The sequence below is a fragment of the Fukomys damarensis genome, unplaced genomic scaffold, assembly GCF_012274545.1.
Source record: "Fukomys damarensis isolate Sample0158 unplaced genomic scaffold, DMR_v1.0_HiC HiC_scaffold_26, whole genome shotgun sequence".
In the NCBI taxonomy this organism is placed as follows: domain Eukaryota; kingdom Metazoa; phylum Chordata; class Mammalia; order Rodentia; family Bathyergidae; genus Fukomys; species Fukomys damarensis.
Window position 1 is genome coordinate 12,741,319 of NW_022900938.1, and position 16,909 is coordinate 12,758,227.

General features: G+C 34.9%; 1 long non-coding RNA gene across 1 annotated transcript in view; it reads right to left on the reverse strand.

Moving 5' to 3' along the window:
• Positions 1–1,567: 1,567 nt before the first annotated feature.
• Positions 1,568–16,909, reverse strand: part of LOC117283442 — a 28,182-nt gene continuing 12,840 nt past the window's right edge. The window contains exon 3 of the long non-coding RNA XR_004514439.1: positions 1,568–2,213. This is a non-coding gene — a long non-coding RNA (uncharacterized LOC117283442). The remainder of the gene's footprint in view (positions 2,214–16,909) is intronic.

Below are 16,909 nucleotides of genomic sequence, written 5' to 3' on the forward strand. Positions count from 1 at the left end.
TGGAAATCCTCACTTAACAAAACCAATTCCAATCCTTGGAACACAATTACTATGTACTACTCTCTTCTGTCATTCTCCTATCTTCCTTTCTTTGTGAGAATGTACAAAAGGAAGGAAGGAAGAGAAGAAGGGAGGGAGGGAGAGAGGGAGGGATGGACGGAAGCCTAGTTTTCTCAGGCAAAGACACTAACTTATTTGCTTTTTCCCAAACATATAGGATATGCTGTGCCCCAGGCTTCTGGTACTTTGCAGTTATCTCTGCCTTGAATGTATTTTCCCTGAAAAATTAATACATGTACGAAGCCCACTCCCTTTTTCCTTGAGGTCATTACTTAAATGTCACCTTGTCCATGATTCCTTCCAGGACATGTTTTTTAATCTTCCACATCTTTTAATCTCCTACCCAATCAGCAGTATAAACTATTCCTTCTTTGATTTGTTTTATTACTTTGCACTTGGCTCTTTCCTATCAAAACTTTCTATATATTCACTGAGTTTATTGCCTGTTTCGCACACTAGAACCTAACATCCAGGAAGCTAGAAATGTTTGTGCTTCTTGTATATTTTGCTTACTGGTGCCAACCCTATGCTTAGAATTGATTTTGCCCAAAATAGGCTTAGGATGACTTCACACACACACACACACACACACACACACACACAAAATCACAAATGAATAAATCACAAGCAAATGAATAAAAATGATTTAGAAATTGAATATGTGAATTTCAGATTTGTTATTATAAAATTGTCATCTTACTTTTAACTCCTTAGTAGCTATAGTTACTCACTTTTCATGACAGACCTTGTCGACTTTATTCCTTTTCTCTTTATCTGTAGTTTGGACAACTATGCGTTTATTGATCCTTTAAAGTATATTTGTGTTTATATAACTGGAAAATTATTGAGATCGGTGCCAGTTTGGTTCCTCAGAGAAGTAGGCAGGAAAACAGGGTGAGCAGTGTACAATAGCTTTCCTAGGAGCAGTGCCCGGAAAGGAAACGGGAGCGGAAGGGGTCTGAGAGGACAATTCATTCCCAGTGGAGGATCCGAGGAGGAGGAGGAGACTGCCTTGCAACGCCAAGAGGCTCAGCAAGACTACCCGATGTTAATTAGTGACTGAATGTTAAATCTTTGGACACAAAGTCCTCCCTCGTGAGAGTTGCTCTCCCAGAGGAACAAGGCTGCCTGTCTCCCAAGGAGACCCCAGAACGCTTGGCTTCACTTCAGGCTTCGGAAGAGCAGCAGCTGGCTCATTGGCAACTCGACTCCTGGCAGGGCCCGCTCCGTCACTCCGCCCACTTGGTGACCGTCGCATATTGGTTTTCTCTTTCTTTTTCTTTTTTCTTTTTTTTTTTATTGATTTTATTGGTACATTTAGGGATACAGTACAGTTACATTCATTGTTGGGATCATGTACCTTTACATGGCAAGTCTTGATTCTCATTTTTTTCCCCTTACCTCTGCCCTCCCTTCACCCCCTCCTCCCCTCCCCATCTACAAACACTTTATTTTCATCTTTTCATTCTCTCACATTTTTTTCTTTTCCCTTTTTGTTCTTCCCCTACGTATCACACCTTCCCTACACCTTTAGCTCCTTGGTTTTCTCTTACATTACACTTTTTAAAAATCGATGCATTTCTTCAAAGTCCTTTAAAGTAATTGTTGTTATCTTCATACATACTTCAGTTAACAGCCTAGAATGGAAGATGAAAAGTTGTCATAATGCATCACTTTAGAGTCCTAAAACACTGCTGTTTTGAACAAACCTGCACTAAGCCAGGATGCTTTACCAAATACCCCAAACGGCTCTCCGAGGTTCTCCGACGTCTCTGCCTTTCCTCTGCGCTCTATCCGGTCTTCGTAGTCATCTGTTCTTGTTTGTCTGCCGGAGCTGCCTGGGTCCCCAGCCCTGGCCGGATGGCACTCGGTGTTGACCACAGGATTCCGCAGCCTGGAGGGGCAGCCGGCCAGTGTGCTGACCCTTTGCCTCATTCGCATGAGGATCCTGTCATGGTGAAAGAGCTATTTTTCCCCGCATCATCCTCCTGTTCTTGCTTGGAAGCTGCACGTGATGGCTGGGTTTTGAGAAAAGGTGCCTTGCAAAGTTGAGGTGACAACGGGAAGACAGAAGTCAAAACTCCAAGGAAGATGGAGGAGCAGGAACCACAACATCTCTGAGGACACCAAGCCTGTCGCAACAGACGGGATTCCTGTCACAAAACAAATGGTGCTCTATTTACTCACTTTTGTTTACTTTTGGAAAGTTAAAAGGATCCCTAATTTATGTACTAGTGAAGCAGTCGGCTATATCATTTAGGTTATAATAAAAATGACTGTAACATTTACATATTTTAGAATTTATTCCATACTGTCTTACATTATACGTATACACACAGTGAGAACTTCAATCCTCAATAATTTTTCCTCAAATATGCATAACAATAACACTATATAAATAATAGTGTATATATATATATACATATATCTTCCATTATTATATAGGAGCTATTGTCTAAGTATTACATAAGATGAATCTAAAGCTCTGAGAATGCAAGTGCATTTTCCTTCTGAGTGATGGAATTGGGTGTAATATCTGGATTCCATAAATAAATTTATTTGACAGTGAGATTTAATACAAAATAAGATACAGGAAAAAATTGCTTAAAATGCAGTTTGATGAGTTTTCATAAATGTACATATGCATTTTACAAGAATTTCAAAAAATGAACAATAATTATTCACACAAAAATTTTTCATGTTCCCTCTTGCAACCAATAACCTGTCTCACTTTGAGATGTCATAGAAATGGAATTTATAGTATTCACTGACAGGACTGGTACAAGATTCTCACTTTCCTGGATGGACGGTTTTCTCATATTCGCCCCTGTGGAGCATTCACGGGTCTTTGTGCATTTAATGTACTATGTGTTTTGAAACATTCCTAGTTAATGAATATCTGATTTTTCCAGTTGCTTGTTGACATGAAACTGCTTTGGACATTATCATACTGATTCTAAAACAACAACAAACAAAGGATTCACTTGTGAGCACCATCATATGCAGCTGCTAATCATCATATCAAAAAATTTAATGTGTACACATACTGTCATATTTTGAAGCACCAGATTATGCCTCATTAAGGAAGATTTATGGTTATTGAATTTTAGCCGACACCAAATGATGGGGAATAAAAGAACATGGGTAATAATTTTTTCTGTATTATAGCTTAAGACGAGTATTCAAATTGAATGGTGATTTTTATTAAAATGGATTAAGCATTTGAAATGGATGCAAAAATTTGTGAGCTCATTTGCATTAAATACCATATATTTATAAACCAAATTTAGAAAACGGTACTCTTGCTTGTCACAATGAATTACAAAATATTGTAGAAATATAGAGAGGTTTACTTTATTTTTTATTTTGGGGGGTTTTTTGAGACAGGATGTCACTGTGTAGTTGAGACTGACCTTGAACTCACTATGTAGCCCAGGCTGGCCTCAACCTCACAGCATTCCTCCTGCCTCAGCCTCCCAAGTGCTGGGATTACAGGTGTGCGCCACCACACCTGGCTAGAGAGGTTTATTTTTGACACCATAAAAAATTGAGACTGTTTGGGGGGAGAATATTAAATATAGTACATTCAATAACATCTAGAAGGAGATAAACATTAATTTTATTTTAGAAATGTAAAGTGTAAGAAAGTTGATGGGTGCATAATATATAAACAGCAATAGAGGTGAAGGAAAATGAGCATTCTTTCTTTAGTGTTTTGCAAATGGAAAAGTGTTCACAAAAAATACATATGAGCTTTGGATTCTAAAAAAATCAACATCCAGCTCCAGATGCTCATTTGTTCACTCGTTGCAATTCTTTCTTCATTTGTTGATTTTTTTTTCCCCAAGACAGTGTCTTGCTCTGCAGTTCAGACTGGCCTTGAACTCACTACCTGGAGGAGGCTGGCCTCTTCCTTGAAAGATTCCTTCTGCCGCAGCCTCCCCAGCGCTGGGATAACAGGAGTGTGGCACCACGCCCGGCCTGCATTTCCAATATAACAATTTGCCAGAAATATACCACGTTTATTGAAGGTTCAGAAATGGAAAGAAATATTCAAAGAAAATATCTCATGATATTGTAGATAAGCTGATAACTCTGCTGTTTATGAATTGCTTCCACACATTCACGGATCACAAATTAAACAAAGGTGCGTGCAAATGCATGAGTCAGGTGATCAGTAGGTTTTCTGAGGCATGATCATAACCATCCAGAGACACTAAGATGTTGTCCTGTTTTCTAACAAATGCAATGAAGGCCATGGTTTTTTATTTTTTATTTTGTTTATTATTTTGGGCTATTTTATCAATCTGCACTATACTTGTGGCACCTTTTATGCACTGGAACATTGGCTTCATTTACAACATAATACTTCTTTAGACATAAGTGCGTACCAGTTTCCAAATTAACAGTAATTTATGGAAGCTTGAAAGTTTCTCCTATTTTTCTTCTTCTCCTACACTTCTCTCCTTCTATTCTTCATCCTTCTTCTTCCTCTTTTTCTTCTCTTCTCACTTGTCAGCTCATACAGATACCATCATTCCTGCTTTTTAAAAAGTCATAAACTTGAGGCATTTGTAAATGAGACGCACAACCTTAAATACAGCATGCTTTCTCTTGTATGAAAAACTCGATATATAAAGTGGAAAAGACAGACAATAGAGAGCTAAAAGATAACAGAGGAAAGAGACAAAGAAAAAAAATGCTGTTATCCAGTGTGAATGATGTATCTAAAAGTGTACTATGATTTAGTATAATTGTCTTATGTGAATTATGTGTTTTGGCTCTATTATCTGTTTATTGACCTGTATATGTGATAATTAACTTTAGAGTGGCTTATAAGATAAATAAATGAATCTGATGCTGGGAAGACAAAAGGGGGTGAATTAAAGGAGGAAAGAAAAAGAATTAAGATGCATTATATTACGTATTCATGTTTCCTCAATGAATATAATTATTTATTACAAACATGCACTTATAAAAATTAAAAATCAAAAACCTCATACATTGTGATGGCATACAGCACAGGCAATTTATGTGAACAAGCCAGACAGTTTTAGAGGCAGCATTTTCCCAGCGATGCTCCTTTGTCACATTGCTAAATCCTCCCACATATTGAATATGAATCAGAATACAAACCAAGTGTACTAGCAGTGTGACTTTATCTAACTGTGACAACTGGATTTTGGAATTAAAGTCCTAGTAGGCTGGAGAAAACAGCAGGTTGATGGCTCTCTTTTCATGGGTTGCTCTTAGCAAGAGTGGAAATTTCCATCTTTCCATTTCCAGGCTGAGCTCCCACCTGTGGAACACACAGGATATGAAAGCGCTGTGCGAGTTACCGCGCCCCAGTGTAGACGTTTCTCTTGAAATTTGTCAGTTAAGCTCCCTCTACGTCACAGCTTACAGATGTGTCCCAGTTCTTTCTTTTCCTCTCATCTCAATTCTGGATAATTCTCTTGATTGTCTCGGTGAACTCACTATTTGCTTGAGCAGAAGACAGAGGGGAACAGGAACATTCCAGGAAGAAAATATACGGATCATCATCTCAGAATAACTCCTCCGAATCTGCACATTCTTGAGAAGAAAGTAGGCCTGACTTCCAGGTGGTATCAACCTTCACGATATAGTGCCAGTCTTCTTGTACCCTTTACAGAAGGACAAGGTAGAAAATCAGCACGATACCCATTTTTGTGACCTGTTGTGTGTTATGCTTCTCTGGTGATTAGCTTCTGTTCTCTTCAGACTTTCTCTTGCAACACTGACTCTAAATCCAGTAATTTAGCATGGTTACAGCAGAAATTTCATTAAGACATTTAAGCCTAAAATTAGTTGTTTGTAAATTGGTAAAGAATTAATGTTTGACTTAAAGGAAGCTAGATGATATACATTTCTGAAGAAAACTTGGTCTGCTTATCTCCCCATGGTTCTGTTTTCTCTATATTGCGTGTTTAGTCCTTCCATGAGATGGCTTCTGCACACATGTGCTAGATGTTTAGGTGATAGATCGGCGTGGTGACTACCACATCATACAAGGTTCCGGCCCTCACAGTATATGCGGCAGGCAAAGACTGCTGCAGAGGAAACAGAGGTCTACGGACATTTGTGGAGCCAGGAGAACTTCTCATCGGTGTACAATTCCATGAGATTCTTCAAAGATACCCTGATCCAAGCATTATAATTTGTAGATTGTTCTACAATTGGTTCTGTTCATCATATTTTCATTTTTTCACAGAGACATGAAAAACAGGAATGCATTATTTTCAAAATTCCTAGTGGAGAAAGATAATTCATTCTGATACTGGGCAATTCACTTTCCAGTATCACTATAAACTTTTCTCCCAGGAGTCAGTTTCCTTCTATGAGCTCAGGAACAGCATATCGGTACCCGCTTTGGGGAGTGCCACGGTGACACACCTACCAGCTGATCCTCAAGTACTCAGAGAAGAAGGTGTCTTTCAGCTTTTCCAATAGCTGCACAAATTGGCCTAAACTTTCAATTCTTAAACAATATATCTTTCTGTCTTAACAGATACTTCAGAAATACCTCCATCTCACATCTGGGACCTCTTAGTTGATCAACCCAACTCAATGATTTGCTTCATTCAGTTGCTAGACAATGTCTCACGTGCTGTGCTTACTTAAGCCAAACCTGCACTAGACTACACCAATAATAGTTTAAAACGGTTCTGGACACTTGCCATGAACCCAGCTCTCAGTACCACCGTCCTTCCCACTGCACTACACCAGAGAAGATGCCTTGGAATCCATCCTCCATACCAGTAGATTTCCAGATATTCCGCCAGAAGTGAGAAAAAAATATGATACCTCAGCATACTACAACGTATCCGTAGTGTCCCTCTTCTTTTCATTCTGCAAACTCCTGCTTTACTGTTTAGAAGTTTTATATTTACCAGTCCTCACTTACAATCATTTCATACAAATCCTCTAACTTCATTCAGAGCAGCTGTGACTTCTGTATGCAGTCTCTTAGTTGGGTCTCCTTGTGTTTAGTCTTTCCAATGTTTGTTTTATTTTGTAAAAGGGGAATTCAGCGCATTAATGTCTGATGCAACAACTAATGTATTTCATTTCTTTCTTAGTCTATTCTTTTATATCTACTTGTTTTATTTGTTTTTCCTTTTCTTTGTTTTTATTTCATTCTTTTTGACTTTTTAATTTTACTGGCACCTTTTAGATATACATAATGATAGCATTCATCTTAGGGAATCTGTACCTGACATGAAATATCTTCTTCTAGTTTTTTGTCCATTCCTCTCCCCTTCCTTTCCTTTCTACCAGTTTGTTTGGTTAGTGTTATATTCATCTCCCTTCACCCCTTTTCTGTGTTTTTCCTTTTAATTTGAGTTTTGTGCCTTTTCTTCCCTCCAGTACTTTCCAGTTTTTTATTTCTCCATACTCCTCACACTACCAAATTCCAGGTGAAGTTATATTCATTTTATTTCAAGTATCATTTTATTTTTTCAATTACACATTCTTATTCATGCTGACAAAACCAATTTAACATAAAGATAAACTTTGTTTCTGTTATGGTTCACATCTAGATGTCCCCCCCAAAGCTCATGTGATCATAAGTGGGGCTTTGGGGAGGAGTTAGTGTCACAGGATGCAGATCATTCCACTGGTGCTGTTATAGGTCATTGTGCTGTCAGGAGGTCTGGCCTGGCAGGCAGAGCAGTTGCTGCAGATGCGGCCTGGAGGACTCAGCTCCGTCCTTGCTGTTCCCTTTGCTCTCTGCTTCCTCCTTGCCATGAGGTGAGCGGCTTTCCTCCGCCAGACCCTTCATGCCTTTGAGGAAGCTCAGGTGTGGACTAAAAATGTGAATCAAAATAAATCTCTTCTCTTTTAAATTGTGTGTGTTAAATTGTATTTTAAATTTTGTCCCTGTGTCAAAGAAAGTGACTGTGGCAATTTTTTTTAGTTACTTCAAGTTTCTTTCTTAAATCTCCTTCTCAGACAAAATTACATATATATAAAATATATTATATTATATAGCATATATTATATTTAATTAAAATTTATATATATCCTGTGATTTGGTGAAAATGGGCTTACTGTAGTATATTGTTTGACAGAAGGTCAATTGTTTGTAATGTGTGTTTCATACACTCTATCTTTTTTCTTTTTTTCTTCTTTTTGTTTTTTTGAGACAGGTTCTCACTGTGTAGTTGAGACTGACTTGGAACTCACTATGTAGCTCAGACTGGTCTCGAACTCACAGCGATCCTCTTGCCTCAGCCTTCCGAGTGCTGGGATTACAGGCGTGAGCCACCACTCCCAGCACACTTTATTCTTTTTAATTAAAAATTTAATGTGCAATTTATTTCAAATCACTTTCTATTTTGAACTGTTATAATATTTTGTTGTTCTCTATATATTATTTTTAAATACAAAAATGTTTTATTTTTACAATATCCAAGAAAATTCATTTCATGCTTCTGCTTGCTAGTTCAAATTGAACAATAACTAGTTTCCATGTCAACTAAAATGCTAACTACAAAATTCTTACAGTTCACACTCCATTAAGGATCCAGAAATTCTTTTCTATACCTGTGGGTTTGCTTCAGTCTCTTAAATTCCTGTTTTATTTCTGACCAAGGAATTATGGACTCTTTTAGAAGTTCATTTTGCGTTGACCACCTCTCCTATGCAATCTTTCTCATATTAGTTGTTGGATGGGTTTTAGTGTCCTAAATGCTTGCTTCCTGGGCTTCATATACTTCTGGTAATGCTGCTAGATGTCTGGCAGTTTTGATAACACAATGTTTTTTGTTTTTTTTAATCAATGTATGTCTATATTCTCCAGATAGTGAGCTGTAGTTCCAAAACTAAACATCTGGAGAAATGCTCTCTCCTGATGTTTTCACTTTAATTCTTCAAAGGTTACATATCAGTCATTGTTCAAAGAGTACAGTGGAAATTGTATCACCTATTTCAAGGAGAGAAACGTTAAACACAGAGCCCACTCTTTGGTGCCAGAAGACAGAAATACCTAAAATAAAGTGAGAGGTTCAGCACCCAGTCTCTGGATCCACCACGGTTGGGATGAGGAGGCAGGTAACTTCTCACAAGGAAGCACGCTAATATGTGTCTGCTACACTCATGTGGAAAAGAATGAAAACTAGAAATAGTATCATTTTGCTGTTCTCAAGACTTCTAAATTATCATCAGTGCCTTATCGAACAAACTAGGAAGGGAGTCTACAGTTTGGAAGTGTCCAGTCTCAACAGTGGGAGCACATTTAGAAAGTCAGATCCTAGGACAGGACATTTAAATAAAATAATAGTCAAAAGCAACAGAACTGCAAATGATACAAATGCTAAAAGCAAGCACTCTTCTACCGTCGGAGAGAAGGTGGGTACCAGCAGCTATTTACCTCTTCAAGCACAGAAAGACTTGCTAGCTCCCCACATTCATTTTAAGGCTATTATACTTGGTTTCTTTCAAGTAGCCCACAATGCACGTGTGAAGTTGGTTAACTTAGTGAAGTTCATCTTCATAGGCTGCTCAGCTTTCCCATTATTCTCTAAGAGTAACCACGGAAATGAATAGATAGCTTTTAATGCCTTACTCATAGAAAAATTGAAGGTCGTTAAGTACTTTTCAAATAAGCATAATGGGAACACCTTTCAATGTGCAAAGGAGGGTTGTGCCAGAGTTTATGAAAAATGTAAAGATAACTGATGACTTCTGTTTGTTTTTCTGATTTATTGATCACGTGTACGCCATTTTATTTTTGTAATGTTCAGCAATAGTCCCATTATTATATTTTAAAACTATTTTATACACAATTTTCAGCAAAAACCAATATCTAGTATTCCTCGGGGTTAAGGGATGAATGCACAGAAGATGTCACAGAAAAATCATGGTGAAATAAATTAACTGCATTTTAAGGTAGCTAAAATTTTTACTTTTAAGAAATGTAATGAGTAAAAGGTTATTACAAGCTAGAAATTCTTCCTTTAGATTTCATAGGTATTTTTTCTTGACCTCTTTTAAAATTATTTCAGTTTAATTATTTAAAATACTATTTCAACTTTGAGCAGAAGGCATTCATTAAAACAGTATTAATCATTTTATTATGAAAATAATAAGTGTTCATGAATGCTGTCTATACTGAATATAAAGGTGACATTTACTTTTACATAATTTAACTATTATTCCATATAAAAGTTTTAGAAGATACTTTAATTCAATACCTTGACAAAAACATCACTTTCAAAGTTTAGCATGTCTGTACACACATGCAAACACAGTGTATTTATTTTGTGTATTATATATAAGGTGCCTACTTATGAAAAATCAATGATATACATGCTATTTTAAGATTGCTCTTGTCGGAGTTTTTCTTGTGGTGGTTTTATGTGGTCTCTTTCCACACCTGTTAAGGGATATACATTCTTTCCACTTTATGGGGTGCTTAGCAGTATTAAATTCTGTGTTGTAATAAACAAATGTACATACCCGATTTTTCAGTTGTGTTCAATTATATTCTTAATTTCTTTAAGGGTTATTAGCAGAGCAATCCATGAATATTTCATATCTATTCATTTTTAGTGATAGAATAACATTAAACTCCTTCATAAAAGCTATTTACAAGTTCAGTCATCAGAAAGGATGCGTGATATATCATCAGCCTCATCAAAATTTCTTACAGTTTATTCTTTTTTAAAAAAAAATTATTGGTACATTTAGTTACAGCCATCATTGGAATCTTGTACCTTTACATGACATATCTTGGTCCTTATTTTTCCCCCTTCCTCTGCCCTCCCTTCTCACCCTCCACCTTTTCCTACTGTTAATTCTTTGTTTTGTTTTGGTACCGGGGATCTATCGAACTCAGGTCCTTGTACTTGTGAGGCAGGAGCTGGAACCACTGAGCTAAATTCCCCCCCACACACATTTAATTCTTAAGGTAAAGGTTTCTTGAAATTAGTACTAAAAAATTTGGGCTAAATAAATTTATGTTGTAATTTTGAGATACAACATAAAAACGTTAAATGTGCATGTAATAACTTTTTCCAGATTTTTCCTTCCATTTTCGCACCCCCTACACATACACAAACACTTATCTCAGTATAAATAATTAGCTGGAAATTATAAAATATAGCCCATAGCTTATAATTAACTATTTTAGTTTTCATTAGCATTTTCACATTTGAAATTTTTATTAAGTACAAGATAAAGCATCTTAACCTATTTAAAATGATAAAAATCTAGTCCATTGTAATATTAATGTTTTTTAAAGAAGTATTCTGAATTATGATTGGTAAGGGAAATATAATCAGGTTTCCTATAGTTGAGCCATAACTAAACTATGTATTCCTGTTCACTGCATTTTGACAAAATACTGAAGTATCTAACCATTAATGTATTTTATTGTAATTTTAAATATCTATATACAAATAAGATGGTACTGGCTTTACACTCATCCCTACATAGGAAAAATGACTAGTTTTGTTTCCATTGGTGTGACTATACGTCATTCTATGTTGATGTTGTTGGAAATATTTATTCTTAGAGAAATATATATGCTACATTTCCAGAGTCTAAATAGTGTTGTTGCCCTGTATGGAAGTTGCAATTTAATATAATAGTCTTAAATAAAGAAAACAAGACCCAAAATATATTAATAACATATTTCCCCTACATTATTCTATCCCTTTTAAGGATGTATTGGAAATAAAATATTTTTCAAAACTACCAGAACCCATGACTCACTAATAGCCTAAATACTAGGTGAAAACATAAAGGTACAAGGTTAGGCACAAGAACTGTGTTTTGGTAAAAGATCAGAACAAAAATTCATGTAAATAAGAAGAAAATTACGTGAGTATCCAAAATGAAGAAGAAAAATACAGAAAAGAATCCTGGATGAAGTGTTATTTTTGAGATAGACTTTTGGAGCCAGGATCTTTAGAACTTACAAAATTATTGGCTAGTTTGACAAATGAGTAGACATTGATTGTGATTGGCACAAATGAAGAAATTAGGAAACATGAGGAGTGAGAAATGATTTCATTTTCCATATGCTTAGTACCCTATTAGGATTTGTAATTTTGCAAATCTGTGTGTTCCAAGAAACTGATGACTTCATTAATTAACAAGAATAGATGCTGTCTTTATGGTGGCTAGTGTTTATATAGCTTAATAAATTTTCTTTTTTATTTTTTTTATAAATGTTGGAAGCAGTCGAATTGATAGATGATAAAGACCTCAGAGCAGGAATAACATTTTATATGTTAAAATTATGTACCTGCATCCATATTATAATTTCCCTTTAAGTAAAATTAAAATAAATATGGTATATTTCTCATAAAGTAAAATCGAGCCAGGCATGGTGGCATAACCCTGAGACCCTGTATAAAAGTAAAAGTTTAAGAAGGGTTGAGAATGTGGTTCAGTGCAAAGGACATGGGAACAAAAACAAAAACAGGAAGCCTGAATTTGATTATCAATAGAAGCATATTATTCAGTATGTCCACGTTTAAATAAGCACTTATTTCCAGAGCTTTTCCTTCTACAGGAAAATAGATATGCTCTAAACTGTAAACTACACTTAAATCTCAAAATTAACAAAACGTTTTCATTTTTGAGATTTTTCTCTTGGTCTTTACCAGCAGTTTAACTTGAAAATGTAGCTTAACATTTAATCTGCTTGGTGTTCTGTGAGCTTCCTAAATCTCTGATTTGATATCTGTGAGTAATTATGGAAGATCTTCAGCCATTTTCACCTTTTTTCTAATACCTCAATCATTCCTCTCCTGCTCTTATTCCAATTACATCTATTAGAATTCTGGAGGTAGGTTCGCATTTACTGAATACTGTGTTCTGTTATTTTTCCATCTTCTTAGTCTTTGGATTTCAACTTGAAAACATTTACTGACCTCTTTTCAGTTTTACTCCTTCACCCTTGAGCCGTGTCTAATCTGCTGATAGCTCCTTCAAAGATTCTTCCTTCTTATTACTGTGGCTTTTATTGCTAGTGTTTATTATTTTCTTAGACTTTTCGTCTAGCTGTTTACAATATCCAATGTATCTTGTCTACTATCTTTGTTAGATCTCATACCATTGTAGTCATAGTTATGCTGTTACCTACCTGATAATTCTAACATTGTTTGTCATGTCTGAATCCAGTTGCAGTGATTTCTCTTTTCAGAGAACATTTTTTTTTCTTACCGTTTGATGTGCATTGCAATAATTTATTTCTTAAAAACCACAAATACTATACTGAGTATTAAAAAACTAAATTAAGACGTTAGTGAGAAGATGAGAGTTAATCTGGTTCACATTTAGGTTGTGCTTAATGCATGAAGGGTCAAGAAAATTCTAATTTTTTGATTGTCCTAAATGTTTCTCTCTAATCTTGACTTCGATTCCCCTTATGGACACTTGCTCCAAGATAGTGTATCTTGCTGCTCTGTGATCTGTAATCTACAGCTACTACGTAAGAGCCCTGTTTCAGGGTAGAATAGAGAGATTGGGCATTCTGTAATCTTCTGTCTAAACCTCAGTGCCTGTGCCTGTGCCGGAGGGTTGTGACTATCACAAGTGTTGTATAATATATATTCCCCAAACCTCAATTTCTTTTTCTGATAACAGAATTTTTAACATGTCTCCTTGTAATTAGGCATGTGTTAACTGTGCTACACCACCCAAGCAAAGCAGAAAGAAAAGAGAAGGGTACACTAGGCAGAATCTTCTTTCTCCAGATGTGATAAAGGATTGCAATCCAGCTAGTGTGAACTCTTGTTCCCTGAAAAGATCTCTATGGAGAGGTTCCTGAGCATGCATCACTATCATGAGTCTTTCTCTTTTTATCTCATAGCTCCAAGGGAATTTTTCTCAGACTCCAACTGGAGGATCTGAGTCTAATTTAAGGGAGCAAAGGCTAATAAATCATATAGAGATCCCACTGTGATTGTAGCCCCTGGGAATCTCACATGCTAACCCAGATGTAGCCTCCACCAACTTATCAAACTTACCATTTAATAAACATACCCTTCTGCTCCAGGTCAGAGTTTAGACTATAATTGAATTTTCTTGTCTCCAGATTTCAGGTTGTAAGCAACTTGCCTACCACCTAATTTCCCTTATGTGGCCAAGAAAATTCAACAACTTCCATAGCACTTTGCCATTACCAATACGGAAATCATAATATCCAAAGCATTTGAATCCCAGTGACAAAAATAAGAATTACTTTTAAGGACCTTTGACAGTCTGAGAGTTGACAGATTTTATAAATTGATGAAGTGAAGAACTCTTTGCTCATGGGGGAATACATATAGTGCATTTATGCACAACAATTTATACAAAGGTTTAAACTGCATAGACCTTGGGTTATGAAAATTTTTTTATTTTTATAAATAAAAAAATGGCTGACTAGGTAAGGTAGAAATAATATGTTATAGCCAACGATGGCTTAGAAAGAAAATTGGTGGCAGATAGTCAAAAATTGAAATGTATAGAAAATCACAGTGGAAAGGGGGCAAAAGAATGAGAGACTATAGAATAAAAAGAGGTGAATCGGGATACTAAATGAGAAGACAAGGCTGATTAACTGCTTTGTATTTTTTTACTTTAGAAAATTTAAATCATACTTGTCTACAAATAGGAAATTTTAACTTTTATTTCAATTTTTTACACTGTAAGATAAGTATTGTATGCTTTCACACATTTAATTATATCCCAAAGTTTATTTTAGCAGTTGAGATGAAAATATATATTTGAACATAAAGTTTGAATACAGATATACAGGCATAGAGTTAGACATATGTTATTCTATTATAAACTGCAGACATATTTCACATATTTTCATATAAATGTTTTAGTGATGACTCAGGACAGTTATACTATCCACAAATTACTACTTAATGATGTCACTTGACATAAATTATTTATTAGAAAGCTGTAAAAAAAACTGGTTATGCTTATTTAAACCATATTAAATAATTAAATGGGCTACTTCTTTCTACAAAACAGTATTATTTAGTTAAAAGTAACCCCAATGTTTTTAAAAGCCAAATATACCTACTTAGTATGACTCTAAGAGTATTTAATTATACGTAAGTGATCAGAAGATTCTGGACATTCTAACATTCTTGCACTTGAATAATTTAGTACAACTACTAATCTGAAAAAATAAAGCTATCTTTGCTATTTTTACCGAGACAAATCTTACAAATCCAAATAAAATATATACAGAAGATAAAGAAGGTAATAAAAGTCACTTATGTATGTGTTGCATACGTTCATCACCAAAAAGTCATAGTGCTATAGATTTGGACTTACTAAAATAGATAATATTGAAAAAGATCGATCAGGCATAACAATTTTTGTAGTAAAAAAGATGACATTTTACCAAATTGAAAATTAATTAAATCTCAGGTTATGAATTGTGGAATTTATATTGAATTGTTAAGTATTTATATATTTTTATGTTAGTAATTATTCTTCCCTGAACTTTCCCTGATGAGGCAATCCATATATTCCAAAATTAATAGGCTAAAAGTGTCCATTGGAGTGAAATTTATAATAACTAAAAGTTAAAATTGATTTAACTATCTATAAGGTACAATCGAGTATATTTCAAAACAGTACTCCAAATACTGAGAAAGATGATTTAAAATTAAAATTCATTCAGTGAAAATGAACCTTTGATACTGTTGTATGACATGAAAGCCATTTCTGAAAACTATATGAGATATTTGTGTAAGTAGACAACAGATACAATATAAACATGTACTACAAACTGATTATTTATTGCTGGTTAGTTCCAGACTACTTTTAGTTTTAGTCTTTTCTTTGTACTTCTAAGCTTTATTAAGATACAATTTACGTGTATAAAATTGACTCATTCAAAGTGTATAACTCAATTGGCTTTTGGTATAATCATATGGTGTTGAAACTATCCTTTTAAAATACAATTTACCTATTTATGTTTATAGCAGAGCAATTGAAATAGCTAAACCATGGAAGTGGCCTATATGCCCATCAACAGATGAATAGAAAGAGAAAAATGTGGTATATTTACACAATGTAGTACTTACTAGTCAGTAATAAAGTAGAATAAATTTGATTAATTTTTAGGAAAATGAATGGATATGGAGACCATAATGCTAAGCAATATAAATTAAATATAGAAGGTTAAATATTTCATATTTTCTCGTATGTGAAAACACTCAAATGTAAATAATTTAAAATAAAACAAAGACAGTGATAAATGGGAAGGGAAAGACACTTTATGGAGATGAGAAGAGGTCCAAGGAAAGAGGTAAAGAATAGGGTTGGATAGTAAAGTGAAGTCAAAATGATCCAATGTATATATAATATATATGTGTGTGTATATGCATATAATATATGTATATGCATATATAATATATATATGTATATATATAGGCACCCAAGAATGTAACTATTGTATGCTGCAAGAGCATACTATTAAAAATACACATTAACAGCCACTCCCCACTTCTCCATACCCCCAATTGCCTAGGAACCACAAAATGCTTTTTCCTTCTATGTGAGAATTCCATGCCTTTTCTGCCAAATGCTTCTGTAAATCTAAAACTGCTGCAAAAAATAATTTTATTGGTATTAAAAAACAAAATTACATGTACGCTTGTCATGTCTTGATAAGTCTGAAATATTTCATCCATACAGATTAAGCAGGGTTTTTTTAAGCAAAATTAAACATATTATAGGCATTGTGTCTAAAGAGACATAGAAGTTCTGGATATTATATCAAGGTGAAAGTACATATATTAAGGTTTAGAATAATTATTTTTCATTACTTATACTTCCATCCATATGATTCATTCTAACAATTCGC